At 37.3% G+C, this 13,150-nt stretch overlaps 1 long non-coding RNA gene across 4 annotated transcripts; it reads right to left on the reverse strand.

Moving 5' to 3' along the window:
- Positions 1 to 637: 637 nt before the first annotated feature.
- On the reverse strand, positions 638 to 12,864 carry LOC128706443 (uncharacterized). Of its 4 annotated transcripts, none has more exons than XR_011393748.1 (4): positions 12,567 to 12,864; positions 11,610 to 11,774; positions 6,949 to 7,008; positions 638 to 4,087 (listed from the first exon to the last, which is right to left on the reverse strand). It is a non-coding gene; the product is annotated as an uncharacterized lncRNA (long non-coding RNA). The 4 variants fall into 4 exon arrangements; XR_011393746.1 differs by having other exon boundaries at positions 638 to 4,090; positions 12,567 to 12,863; XR_011393749.1 differs by lacking the exon at positions 6,949 to 7,008 and having other exon boundaries at positions 638 to 4,090; positions 12,567 to 12,856.
- Positions 12,865 to 13,150: the final 286 nt, after the last annotated feature.

Raw genomic sequence — 13,150 nt, forward strand, 5'->3', positions numbered from 1 at the left:
TTAAATCTCTCACTCTTCACTCTTTCTCATCTTCACTTGACTCACTTTCTCATTATTGACAGAGAAAACTTTTTCACCACCACACACATCATCACTTCTCTCACCTCCTCTATACTGACAGAGAATATTCACCACCACACACATCACTTCTCTCACCTCCTCTATACTGACAGAGAACATTCATCACCACACACAAATCCTTTCTAGAATGAAAATATAAATTATCAGTTGGAGCAACTTGATCTGGTAGCAAAAATGATCTTGTGGTGGCTGCTGCAACCTGGCCAGAACGACTCTTGTGGTGGTTGCTGCAACCTGGCCAGAACGACTCTTGTGGTGGCTGCTGCAACCTGGCCAGTATGACTCTTGTGGTGGCTGCTGCAACCTGGCCAGAACGACTCTTGTGGTGGCTGCTGCAACCTGGCCAGAACGATTCTTGTGGTGGCTGCTGCAACCTCGCCAGAACGACTCTTGTGGTGGCTGCTGCAACCTGGCCAGTATGACACTTGTGGTGGCTGCTGCAACCTGGCCAGTATGACTCTTGTGGTGGCTGTTGCAACCTGGCCAGTATGACTCTTGTGGTGGCTGCTGCAACCTGGCCAGTATGACACTTGTGGTGGCTGCTGCAACCTGACGAGTATGACACTTGTGGTGGTTGCTGCAACCTAGCCAGTGCGACTCATCGTTAATGTGTCTAATACTATGTTATGTTGTGATGTATTGTGATGTACTTCTAGTGATCTGACCGTTATTGCTTATCACCTGTCTTCCTCTGTTACGACCACAAAAGTTGGCATCCATTGTTCGTATCTTAACAACTCTATTGCCAAGCCTCATGAAGCAATGATTTTTTATTTGGAAGAGAATTATCGTGTTAAAATTTAATTGACATTCAGCTAAACAATAATTTAGAATAAATAATGTGTCTTCATTTCCTTATCAGATTTGAAAAGCCATTTATATTTCTGTCATCTTTATTATGAGCACAATGACGTACATGATAGAACACAACAGTGTTTGTTGAACACTTTACAACATATCTTTTGTGTTCATACTCAGAGTATCTCAGACTTTTTCCATTTTCTTTCACAAATGCTTCCAGCGGACAATGTTTATATGTGAACAATTTAACATTTTAACCACTAATCTCTTAATATTATTAATGTACACGTATACTACAATACTGCCTGCTGGATAACATTACTGCCTGCTGGATAACATTACTGCCTGCTGGATAACATTACTGCCTGCTGGATAACATTACTGCCTGCTAGATAACATTACTGCCTGCTGGATAACATTACTGTCTGCTGGATAACATTACTGTCTGCTGGATAACATTACTGCCTGCTGGATAACATTACTGCCTGCTAGATAACAATACTGCCTGCTGGATAACATTACTGCCTGCTGGATAACATTACTGCCTGCTGGATAACATTACTGCCTGCCGGATAACATTACTGCCTGCTAGATAACAATACTGCCTGCTGGATAACATTACTGCCTGCTGGATAACATTACTGCCTGCTGGATAACATTACTGCCTGCTAGATAACATTACTGTCTGCTGGATAACTTTCCTGCCTGCTGGATAACATTACTGCCTGCTAGATAACATTACTGCCTTCTGGATAACATTACTGCCTGCTGGATAACATTACTGCCTGATGGATAACATTACCGCCTGCTGGATAGCATTACTGCCTGCTGGATAACATTACTGCCAGCTGGATAACATTACTGCCTGCTGGATAACATTACTGCCTGCTGGATAACTTTAGTGCCTGCTGGATAACATTACTGCCTGCTGGATAACATTACTGCCTGCTGGATAACATTACTGCCTGCTGGATAACTTTAGTGCCTGCTAGATAACATTACTGCCTGCTAGATAACATTACTGCCTGCTGGATAACATTACTGCCTGCTAGATAACATTACTGTCTGCTGGATAACTTTCCTGCCTGCTGGATAACATTACTGCCTGCTGGATAACTTTACTGCCTGCTGGATAACATTACTGCCTGCTGGATAACATTACTGCCTGCTAGATAACATTACTGCCTGCTAGATAACATTACTGCCTGCTAGATAACATTACTGTCTGCTGGATAACATTACTGCCTGCTGGATAACATTACTGCTTGCTGGATAACATTACTGCCTGCTGGATAACATTACTGTCTGCTGGATAACATTACTGCCTGCTGGATAACTTTACTGCCTGCTGGATAACATTATTGCCTGCTGGATAACATTACTGTCTGCTGGATAACATTACTGCCTGCTGGATAACATTACTGTCTGCTGGATAACATTACTGCCTGCTGGATAACATTACTGCCTGCTGGAGAACATTACTGCCTGCTGGATAACATTACTGCCTGCTGGATAACATTACTGCCTGTTGGATAACATTACTGCCTGCTGGACAACATTACTGCCTGCTAGATAACATTACTACCTGTTGGATAACATTACTGTCTGCTGGATAACATTACTGTCTGCTGGATAACATTACTGCCTGCTGGATAACATTACTGCCTGCTGGATAACATTACTGCCTGCTGGATAACTTTAGTGCCTGCTGGATAACATTACTGCCTGCTGGATAACATTACTGCCTGCTGGATAACATTACTGCCTGCTGGATAACTTTAGTGCCTGCTGGATAACATTACTGCCTGCTAGATAACATTACTGCCTGCTGGATAACATTACTGCCTGCTAGATAACATTACTGTCTGCTGGATAACTTTCCTGCCTGCTGGATAACATTACTGCCTGCTGGATAACTTTACTGCCCGCTGGATAACATTACTGCCTGCTGGATAACATTACTGCCTGCTGGATAACATTACTGCCTGCTGGATAACATTACTGTCTGCTGGATAACATTACTGCCTGCTGGATAACTTTACTGCCTGCTGGATAACATTATTGCCTGCTGGATAACATTACTGTCTGCTGGATAACATTACTGCCTTCTGGATAACATTACTGTCTGCTGGATAACATTACTGCCTTCTGGATAACATTACTGCCTGCTGGATAACATTACTGCCTGCTGGATAACATTACTGCCTGCTGGATAACATTACTGCCTGTTGGATAACATTACTGCCTGCTGGACAACATTACTGCCTGCTAGATAACATTACTACCTGTTGGATAACATTACTGTCTGCTGGATAACATTACTGCCTGCTAGATAACATTACTGCCTGCTGGATAACATTACTGCCTGCTGGATAACATTACTGCCTGCTAGATAACATTACTGCCTATTGGATAACATTACTGTCTGCTGGATAACATTACTGCCTGCTAGATAACATTACTGCCTGCTGGATAACATTACTGTCTGCTGGATAACATTACTGCCTGCTAGATAACATTACTGCCTGCTGGATAACATTACTGCCTGCTGGATAACTTTACTGCCTGCTAGATAACATTACTGCCTGCTGGATAACATTACTGCCTGCTAGATAACATTACTGCCTGCTGGATAACATTACTGCCTGCTGGATAACATTACTGCCTGCTGGATAACATTACTGCCTGCTGGATAACATTACTGTCTGCTGGATAACATTACTGCCTGCTAGATAACATTACTGCCTGCTGGATAACATTACTGCCTGCTGGATAACTTTACTGCCTGCTAGATAACATTACTGCCTGCTGGATAACATTACTGCCTGCTAGATAACATTACTGCCTGCTGGATAACATTACTGCCTGCTGGATAACATTACTGCCTGCTGGATAACATTACTGCCTGCTGGATAACATTACTGCCTGTTGGATAACATTACTGCCTGCTGGATAACATTACTGCCTGCTAGATAACATTATTGCCTGCTGGATAACATTACTGCATGCTAGATAACATTACTGTCTGCTGGATAACACTGCTGCCTGCTGGATAACACTGCTGTCTGCTGGATAGCACTGTTGTCTGCTGGACAACACTGCTGTCTGCTGGATAACACTGCTGTCTGCTGGATAACACTGTTTTCTGCTGGACAACACTGCTGTCTGCTGGATAACACTGCTGTCTGCTGGATAACACTGCTGTCTGCTGGATAACACAAGTGGACAATAATATACCAGAGGTAAAAAAAAATTAACTTTTTTATAAGCAAAATTATCCCAAACTACATTGCATAAGGTAATTATCATAAGTGAGTTACTATAACTGGAAGCCACTGGGATAACACAAGTAATTATGATAAGTGAGTTACTATAACTGGAAGTCACTGGGATAACACAAGTAATTATGATAAGTGAGTTACTATAACTGGAAGTCACTGGGATAACACAAGTAATTATGATAAGTGAGTTACTATAACTGGAAGCCACTGGGATAACACAAGTAATTATGATAAGTGAGTTACTATAACTGGAAGTCACTAGGAAAACAGAAGTAAAAGGCATAATTCCCTTACAGGAAAATAAATTGTTCATAAAATTTAATGTAAATAAATGAAAGATAAAATATTGTTGAATGCACATTATAAATATCCTCTTGGCAACACAATAACATTAATTTTATAAAATTGACCTGTAACACAGGTAAGGCTACTTCAGCAAAACCATCATTATTAACATTAGCAGCATTTTTTACATTAGCTACTGTTGTGTCAGGATTGTCAACATTATCATTATTATCAACATTATCATATAGACTCTTACATATGACTATATGGTGTCTTCCTTTGTGACATTGATAACAGTTGTTTAATTTGGCATGACAACCCTTTACATTGTGATTACCTAGACATCTGATACATCTGTCAAGTTCCTCCAATCTTTCAACTTTATTATTCCATGAATTGTATGCATTGCAATTCTTAAAAAAATGAGTACCCTTGTAGAAGAGACAATCTCTGTTTTCTTTGACTGGTTTCTTATTAACTGGGCTACTCTTAGGAGGGTACTTATTCTTCTTACCTTGTGGAGAATCATTATTTCTGATTCCTGCTACTTGATATGTACCTATGCAACTCTTTTTAGTAGATGAATTCCGATTATTAACATTGGGATAATTTTTCCCTTTGTGAAACTTGACAGATACCTCAGAGTTATTATGTGTTGCATCTTTAAAACGAGTTAGTTGGCTGGTCTGCAACTGAACAATTAATTCTTGTAGACCTACTCTTATTTCCTCCACCAAAATAACCTTTCTGATACTTGTTCGAGATCCATTCATGTGTTTTACAGCTTAATTTATTCTGTACCATGGCACTCAATAACCAGTCTGATTCCTTCAGATTATATTTATTACTTAAAGTTTTGAGAGTGCTCTCCAGTTTAACTCGAAACTGCTGTAAACCTTTGTAAGTGTGAACTGGAGTTTTTAAACTAACAATGATAGTTACTAGATCCAACCTACTTTGTTCTATATTACCATAAGTGACCTTCAACAAGTCAACTGCTTCCTTGTAAGAATCATCTATATTGGGAAAGGCTTGTATGAGTATGTGAGCTTCTCCTCTAATCTGTCCTTTGAGGTAAAATAATTTAGTTACACAGGTTAGGTCACTCCTATCATGCACAGCTGCTTTAAAAATTGACCAAAACTCCTCTCAATTTTCTCCAGGATTAAATACAGGTAAACATATTTCTGGAAGTTTTGGCAAAGACATCTTATTTGTTGGACTACATTGATTAACTGCCTGGTTTACACCTTTTAATTTATTCAAAGCCTGACTTTTACAAGAAAGAATTTGTTCTTCTAATTCATAATACTGGATAATCATAAGATCTATTTCTGTCTCATGTGCACAATTCACTAACAAATCTCCTTCATATTTTTTTATAATATAATTTGTATGAATCATATCTATTCCCAAAGGCATCTAAATACAATTTTAAATCATCAGTATTCACAGTTTCCTGATTCATTAATTCCAAACATTTATTGTATGCCTTCGTTACATGACCCTTTCTAGCTTGCAATGATCCTTTCTTTGCTCTAAATTCCATGTGTTTGTCCTCTACATTAATTTCCTCATTTTCACCCATGGTGCAATGTATTAAATTCAACTTAATTAATAACATTGATTATGTATTTAATTATGCACTTTATAAAGGTAAATATTACAACTTACCTTGAATAAATCCTAGCTACACTTGATGTTAGCAATTACATGTAAGGAAATTATAATATAAATTTTAAATGTATTAATATAAATCCTAGCTACACTTGAGCTTAGCAATTACATGTAAGGAAATTATAATATAAATTTTAAATGTATTAATATAAATCCTAGCTACACTTGAGCTTAGCAATTACATGTAAGGAAATTATAATATAAATTTTAAATGCATTAATATAAATCCTAACAACACGTGAGCTAAGCAATTACACATGTAAGGAAATTATAATATAAATTTTAAATGCATTAATATAAATTCTAGCTACACTTGAGCTTAGCAAAATTATTATTGTAGTAATTATAATCCACTACACATTAAATAAATCTGTGGATTTAACATCCACCTCCTTCTGTCATTTCACATATAATTATTAAGTAATTAATTCACTAATTTTTGACTTCACTAATTACATCCAGTTTGATCAAGGACCAACGGGCAACTATATGGAAAATTTAAATTACCTGGATGAATCTCATTAGATACATGCCATTATATGGTAACAAAGATAATTATTCTTTATCAAGGTTACAGAGACATGTAGGAATTTTAGGACATTTAGGTTGCAAAAATGTCCCCCTTCAATACCTACTACTGTCATATCTCCACAAGTCACTCTGGACCTATATTAACCCTTTCAGGGTCCAAGGCCAAAATCTGAAGTGGTGCCCCAGTGTCCAAGAAATTTTGAAAAAAAAAAAAAATGATTTTTTCTTACAGAATTAAAGATAATATTTTTGTGAAGGTAATAAAACAAAAAAAAATCTGATCAGTACTTACCGAGATACAGCGGCGGGAAGTTGACCCAAAATGACCGGGTGGCGGCAACATCAGTGACTTCTGCAAAATCCCATTTTTTTATTTTACCTTTTTTATACTTTTTTCTTTTCTTTTCTAATTTTTTTCCTTTTCTAATAACATTTGTGGCCTGTGAGACCAGTATAATGTATATTGTATAAGTGTACACTCACTGTATTCAACACAATAACTGCACTAATTTGTTTATCATTATATTGCTTACAAAACTTGTTTACAAGTTTATTGTAAACAAAATGATGAAAATATTAGTGCAGTTATTGTGTTGAATACAATGGTACCATATAGTACTATATGGTACAATGGTGCCATAGGGTGCAATGGTACAATAGTACCACATGGTACAATATGGTACAATGGCACATGATACAATGGTACCATATGGTACAATTGCACAATTTGGTACAATGGTACCATATACAATGGTACCATATGGTACAATGGCACCATTTGGTACAATGGTACCATATGGTACAATGGCACCATTTGGTACAATGGTACCATATGGTACAATGGCACAATATGACACAATGGTACCATATGGTACAATATGATACAATGGCACATGATACAATGGTACCATATGATACAGTGGTACCATATGGTACAATGGCACCATTTGGTACAATTGTACCATATGATACAATGGTACCATTTGGTACAATATGGTACAATGGCACCATATGATACAATGGTACCATATGATACAATGGCACATGATACAATGGTACCATATGATACAGTGGTACCATATAGTACAATGGCACCATTTGGTACAATGGTACCATATGATACAATGGTACCATATGGTACAGTGGCACCATTTGGTACAATGGCACCTTATGGTAATAAATGGTGCAATGGTACCTTATGGTACCATATGGTGCAATGGTACCATATGGTACCATATGATACAATTGTACCATATGGTACAATATGGCACAATGGCACCATATGATACAATGGTACCATATGGTACAATATGGCACAATGGCACCATATGATACAATAGTACCATATGGTACAATATGGCACAATGGCACCATATGATACAGTGGTACCATACAGTACAATGGAACCATTTGGTACAATGGTACCATATGCTACAATGGCACCATATACAATGGTACCATATGGTACAATATGGTACAATGGCACATAATACAATACCATATACAGTGGTATCATATGGTACAATGGCACCATTTGGTACAATGGTAATGATACAATGGTACCATATGGTGCAGTGGCCCCATTTGGTACAATGGTACCTTATGGTACCATTTATTTATTTATTTATTTATTAACAATTTGAGCACACATACAGAGGTACAAAAAAATACAGATAAGAGCAGCATGCCAAAGCCACTTATACTATGCATAGCATTACGGGCTGGCTTAAAATTAACTTAAGATTAACTAAGCAATGATGAAATCAGTGATAAAACATTAATGTAAACAGATTACTATAAAGCACAAGTGAGTATTACAAAGACAGGTCATATGGTTGCATGCATTGTTGTACATTCAGTCGTATGGAGTATTCTGTTAGGTAGTGTATTTAAAAAATAATAAAGTTAGATTGGGTTTTAGGTTTAACATTTATGTGATATAATTGTGAGAAACATTTAAGATATACAGTTTAAAGGTTCAGTTATTCAGTATTTATTTGGTTTTGGGTGAGTAAGTGATCTTTGAGAAGAGACTTGAATTTATAAACAGGTAGTGTTTCTTTTATATTTACAGGTAATGAATTCCAGATTTTAGGGCCTTTTATGTGCATTGAGTTTTTGCATAGCGTGAGATGGACACGAGGAACATCAAAGAGTGATCTGTGCCTTGTGTTATGGTCATGTGTTCTGTTGAGGTTGGCAAGGAGATGTTTGAGGGGAGGGTTAATATCAGAGTTAAGTGTTCTATGTATGTAATAAGTGCAGTAATAAGTATGGATGTTTTGTATGGTGAGTAGGTTTATTGTATTGAATATTGGTGGAGTGTGCTGCCTGTAGTGAGAATTTGTTATCATTCTAACTGCAGCCTTTTGTTGGGTAATTAGTGGTTTGAGATGGTTAATTGTTGTTGAGCCCCATGCACAAATTCCATAGGTGAGAGAGGGGTAAATAAGAGAGTGATATAGGGCCAGGAGGGCTGACTGTGGAGCTTAGTACCGTATCTTCGATAGTATGCCTACAGTCTTGGAAATTTTCTTAGAAATTTGTTGTATATGTGTATGAAATTTGAGTCTATTATCAAGGTGGATTCCTAAGAATTTTCCCTCTGTTAGCTTTGTGATAGGTGATCCATTTATCATTATGTTAAGAGGGACATCTGTAGCTCTGTTACCAAACTGAATGAAGTAGGTTTTGTCAATGTTTAGTGTAAGTTTGTTAGTCCTCATCCAGGTAGATATTTTCTGTAATTCGGTATTTACAGTATTGGCTAGCGTGACTGGGCTCGGGTGGGAGAAGACGTATGTAGTGTCATCTGCAAATAGTGTGGGTTTGAGTAATTGCGAAGCATTTGGTAGGTCATTTATGTATAGGAGAAAGAGAAGAGGGCCAAGGACACTTCCCTGTGGGACACCAACTGTAATTGGTTGTGCAGAAGAGTTTGCCCCATTTGTGTACACATATTGGCTTCTGTTGCTGAGGTATGACTTGAGGTAGTTGAGGGAGTGCCCTCTTATACCATAGTGTGACAATTTTACGTGGAGCAAGTCATGGTCAACTGTATCAAAAGCTTTACGTAAGTCAATGAAGATCCCCAGTGGGACTTCTTTTTTCTCTATTGCAGTGTATATATGTTCTAGCATGTGTATAATAGCATCATTAGTATTTTTATTAGGCCTGAATCCAAATTGGCAGGGGTTGAGTATGTTTTGGGAGATAAGGTAGGAGTAGATTCGTTTATGAATTAATTTTTCGAAGATTTTTGAGAGAGGGTGTAAGTTGGATATTGGCCTATAGTTATTCAACTCTGTTTGGTCTCCTCCTTTGTGGATCGGGATGACCCTTGCTATTTTGAGTACTGTAGGGAAGGTGGAGGATTCAATGGATTTGTTAAAGAGTGTTGCAATGATTGGTGATAGCACTTGTGACACTTTTTTGTATATAAAGGGTGGTAAGGTATTTAAATCTCCTGCCTTGTTTTTTAGTGTGTTGATAATAAGGGAGACTTCATATGGGTTAGTCGGAGCTAGGAACAGTGTGTTCGGGTAGTTGCCGGTGAGGTAGTCATTTGGTGGGGTATCTGAGCTTGGGATTTTATTGGCAAGGTTTTGTCCTATAGTGGAGAAGAAATCATTGAGTCTGTTTGCTGTTTCTGTTGGTGGGAGTTGGGGTTCATCTGATTCTGCTAATTTTATTTCGCTATTTCGAGATATCTTTTTTGTTCCCAGAATTTCTGATAGGGTTTTCCAGGTCTTTTTTATATCACCTCGTAAGTTGGATAATCTGTTCTCATAATACAATTTTTTTGCCCTTCTTATCAGGCTGGTTAGGATTGACGAGTAACGTTTTGTTTGGTCTCTGGTTATGTGACCCATTCTGTACTGTTTTTCATATTGGTGTTTTGTATTTATGGATTTGAGAATGCTGGGTGTTAGCCAAGGACTGTTCAGTCTCTTAGCTGTCATCTGTTTAGTTTTTTTAGGGCAGTGCTTGTTATAGATTATTATTATTATTATTATAATCAAAAAGAAGCGCTAAGCCACAAGGACTATACAGCGCTTGTTATAGAGGTATTGGGTCTTTTTTAGAAAATTATTAATACATTCGTCAATATCTGTATAGATTTCTAGCTCAGTGTGCCAGTCAATGTTTGCTACTCCTGTTGTGAAGTTATTAATGGCTGCCTCATTGTGAAGTCTGAAGGTGACTTTAGTAGTGTCTTGGGGTAGTTTACCAAGAGTTGTTATGAGGAAAGTAGGGTAGTGGTCTGTGGTATTATCTGTAATTATGCCTGATTTTAAAGGGGATATGGTGTTGGTCCAGATGTGGTCAAGTAGGGAAACACTAGTCTCTGTAACTCTTGTAGGTTTTGTTACTGTTGGTAGCAACATACAGTTACTCATTGTGTTTGTGAATTCAGTAACGTGTGGGTCCTGGTCTTGCAGGAGATTTATATTGAAGTCACCTGAGAGTAGTAAGTGATCTTTGTTCATGCGTGCATCAGTTATCATACTTCCTAGGTTTTGACTAAATTGGCTAATGTTTGACTGTGGAACTCTGTAGATGTTTATCAATGTGAGAGGTTTTTGTAGGTATTTGGATTTGAATTTGGCTATTATATATTCCCCATGTTCATCCCTTGTGCAAGTATTAGTGATACATTCTAGTTGGTCTGAGTAGTATATGGATGGTGCAATGGTACCTTGTGGTACCATATGGAACCATATGGTGCAATGGTACCATATGGTACATTGTACCATACAGTACAATGATACCATATGGTTCATTGTACCATATGGTACTATATGGTACTGTTGTATTCAACTCAATAAGCGCACTAAAATTTTCATTATTATTTTGTTTACAATAGTTGTTTACAATAAAAATATGCAAAAATGTTGTATATTAGTAATGTTCTAATATATATTTACAAGTGTACAGGAACTTGACATGTACCTTGTGGATGATAAAGCACTTTGTCTCGGGGAAACTGCTGAGTCAGTAGCTAGCTTGTGTGGCCACTCACTCAGTCTTGACTGGTGTCTCATGCCACCAACACCTATTGACCATATGGTACATTGTACTACAGGTCCTCCATCACAAATCCGGCATCACTGGGACCTGTAGTGTGCCGGATTACTGAGTTTGCCGAATTATAGAGTGGTTAAGTTAGAATACACTTAATGAAATTAACCAACTTGACTTACACAGTTCACTGAACATCGGCAAAAATCAAACATTTCTGCTACTTTGAGCTCAATTTCAAGGTACTTTTCGTCATGAAAGCAATCAAAATCATGTCTACTTCTGTAATATATCTTCCATTATATCAAATGAGTCCAAAAAATGAGAATACAAACATAAAAACCACACGAAAATATACTGCAAAGAGGCGGCTAATGGCTGAGAAGTGAGCTCCCTTATTTATCGTCCGTCATTTTTATTTTTGTTGTACGTTAAGAAGCATCTTTCCATCATACATTGCCCAAGTTTCAATGAGATAGCCCAACAAACAACCGAGAGAAAAAAATATTTACCAAAAATCATATATGGCAATCCCAAGCCAGGTACTGGAAATAAGTCACTTTGTCTAACTTTTCTGGGTTATCCTAGGTTCTCTATACATACACTGCTATGTATGATAATCTATGTAACTGTATTTGTGTATACTTGAATAAACTTATTTACTTCTAGTCTGTCAACTGAGTACAAGAAAGCGCCCATTCACTTATTTCAACTACCCAATAAAGTGGTCAGAAATTGGCAATTTGGGCAATTTCACACAAATTTCAACAGATGCCAATTTCAAAATAGGATCCAGAATAAACAATGCAGACATTCCTGGCACGAAAATAACATTTTCTCTGTTCATTAGTCATGGCTACAAGCCCCTCTTATATTACTCTTGCTTACCATTTGGAATTTTTATTCACAAAAAAATAGAAGATTTACTGTTATGCAGAACACTGCATTATTGTAATAATTGTATAAATAATGTCAATCCATTCGACTCTGTACTGGAATTTAGACTAGCAGGTGGACAGGTATTGGACGGTGACGTCATTTGTTTATTCTTGAGCTTTGCTAAAGAATAGAACATTTTCGCTACTGTGAGCGCAATTTCAAGGTACTTTTCGTCATGAAAGCAATCAAAATCATATCTATTACTGTAATATACCTTTCATTCTATCAAATGAGACCAAAAACATGAGAATATAACCATAACAACCATACAAAAATATACCGCTAAGCGGCCGCTAATGGCCGAGAAGTGAACTCTGCTATTTATGGTCCATTTTCTTTCATTTTTGGTGTACGTGAAGAAGTATCTTTCCATCATACATTGTCCAAGTTTGAATAAGATAACCCAACAAACAACTGAGGAAATAATGATAATATAATAATAATAATAATAATAATAATAATAATAATATCTTTATTTACTACATGTACATGTACAAGGTATACAGGCCTAGCTGACATCAGTAAGTAAGTAA

This window comes from Cherax quadricarinatus, chromosome 62 (genome assembly GCF_038502225.1).
Source record: "Cherax quadricarinatus isolate ZL_2023a chromosome 62, ASM3850222v1, whole genome shotgun sequence".
Lineage (NCBI taxonomy): Eukaryota > Metazoa > Arthropoda > Malacostraca > Decapoda > Parastacidae > Cherax > Cherax quadricarinatus.